We start from the raw sequence: 2500 nt of genomic DNA on the forward strand, positions 1-2500 counted from the left end.
GGGGGCAGGCCAGAACGCGGGGGGCCAGGGCCCGAAGGCAGCCCCCCCGCGGGCGAGAGAGCAAGCCAGCAGGGGCTGTCGCCTGCCGCGGCCAGCGACGTCGGGCTGGCCCCTGCCGCGGCCAGCGATGTCGGGCTGTCGCCTGCCGCGGCCAGCGACGTCGGGCTGGCCCCTGCAGCGCCTAGCCTCTCCCACGCAGGGGGCAGGCCAGAACGCGGGGGGCCAGGGCCCGAAGGCAGCCCCCCCGCGGGCGAGAGAGCAAGCCAGCAGGGGCTGTCCGCGCGTCGCGCAGCGCGGCATGGCTGCGGGGGCCGCGCGCGCGCGCCCAAGCGCCCAAGGGCCCCCAAGGGCCCCAGGCCCTCAGGCCCCAGCGCCCAGCGCGGGCGGGCGCGCGCGCGCGCGTGTGGTCTTTGAGGGGCGCCGGCCTGGTGGCTCCCTAAAGAGCAATAAGTGTCATTGCAGCTCTGGCAGGGGGAGACACTACTAGGTCCCAGCTGTCACCCCCCCTCTAAAAAATTCATTTCTTGGTATTTTGAGCTGAAATTTTGCACAGAGGTTGGCAAAAATCCAATCCACCTTCATTAATTTTCCCAGAATTTTTCGAGGTCGGGAAGTATTTGTTTTAATTTTCCTACCATTAGAAATCGAGTAAATCCGCAAAACTAGGAACCGGCCCGGAATGACCCCAAATTCAGTGGGCAGCCTCATAAAAATATGGCTGATTTTACTGGATTGGTTTCATGTGGAAAGCACGACGTTTTCTTGTAGGAATGCGGGAACCCCGGCAGCTCGCCTGCCGCGGCCAGCAACGTCGGGGACGCTAGCCTGCGCTGTCGAGCCCGCGAGGGCTGTCTCCGCGGCAGGCCCCCCCTGAACGGGGCACGACAGGCCACCGCGCTGGCTCGTCCAGCGTCGACAGTCCCTCGTCCAGGTTTCAGATCGCGCCAAGTCGAACCCATGACCTGCTCAAGCCATCGTGCGCTGCCGAATTCGCATCTGCGTGTAGGCTGCCATTCCACGCGGCAGCCCCTGTTTTCGTCAGCGTGCCCCCCTGACGAATTTTCCTGCCTGGCCCAGTCCAGCGTCCAGCCCCTGTTCGTCGAAAAATCTGCGCTGCCGATTTTCCACGCGGCAGCCCCTCTTTTCGTCAGCGTGCCCCCCTGACGAATTTTCCTGCCTGGCCCGGCCAGTCCAGCCCCTGTTCGTCGAAAAATCTGCGCTGCCGATTTTCCACGCGGCAGCCCCTCTTTTCGTCAGCGTGCCCCCCTGACGAATTTTCCTGCCTGGCCCGGCCGGTCCAGCATCCAGCCCCTGTTCGTCGAAAAATCTGCGCTGCCGATTTTCCACGCGGCAGCCCCTGTTTTCCTCAGCGTGCCCCCCTGACGAATGTTCGTCGAAAAATCTGCGCTGCCGATTTTCCACGCGGCAGCCCCTCTTTTCGTCAGCGTGCCCCCCTGACGAATGTTCGTCGAAAAATCTGCGCTGCCGATTTTCCACGCGGCAGCCCCTCTTTTCGTCAGCGTGCCCCCCTGACGAATTTTCCTGCCTGGCCCGGCCGGTCCAGCCCCTGTTCGTCGAAAAATCTGCGCTGCCGATTTTCCACGCGGCAGCCCCTCTTTTCGTCAGCGTGCCCCCCTGACGAATTTTCCTGCCTGGCCCGGCCGGTCCAGCCCCTGTTCGTCGAAAAATCTGCGCTGCCGATTTTCCACGCGGCAGCCCCTCTTTTCGTCAGCGTGCCCCCCTGACGAATTTTCCTGCCTGGCCCGGCCGGTCCAGCCCCTGTTCGTCGAAAAATCTGCGCTGCCGATTTTCCACTCCGCAGCCCCTGTTTTCGTCAGCGTGGCCCCCTGACGAATTTTCCTGCCTGGCCCGGCCAGTCCAGCGCCCAGCCCCTGTTCGTCGAAAAATCTGCGCTGCCGATTTTCCCCGACGAACCTGCAGCTGCACAAATCCGCGCTGCCACTGCCCCATTGTCTGGACCAACAGTCTTTTCCATCAAGCCCTGGACTATAAATCGTCCAGACTCATCGCCAGCACCCGCTGCCGATTCTGCCGACTTTGCCGATTTCGTCGGCGCTGCCGATTCCAACACTGCACCCACCGTGTCTAAACCAGCGCTGTTTCGTCAGCGTGTCCCCTTGACGAATTTCCCTGCCTGGCCTGGACAGTCCATCTTCCAGCCCATGTTCATCGAAAAATCTGCGCTGCCGATTTCCCCGACGAACCTGCAGCTGCACAAATCTGCGCTGCCGATTTCCCCCCCTGTCGGCATGGCTGCCGCTGCCCCGATGTCCAGACCAACAGTCTTTTTTGTCGACTTTGCCAATTTTGTCCGCGCTGCCGATTCCAACACTACCCCCTGCATCCAAACCAGCATTGTTTCGTCAGCTCTTCCCCTGACGATTTTAGCCCTGTAACAAACAGTAGGCCTCCAATCCCGCCAACGGGAGCCAAGTTGATAGGGAAGAGAATTGAATGACGCGCCTGGTCCTCGCACCCC

This window comes from Populus nigra, chromosome 2, assembly GCF_951802175.1.
Source record: "Populus nigra chromosome 2, ddPopNigr1.1, whole genome shotgun sequence".
Classification (NCBI taxonomy): Eukaryota; Viridiplantae; Streptophyta; class Magnoliopsida; order Malpighiales; family Salicaceae; genus Populus; species Populus nigra.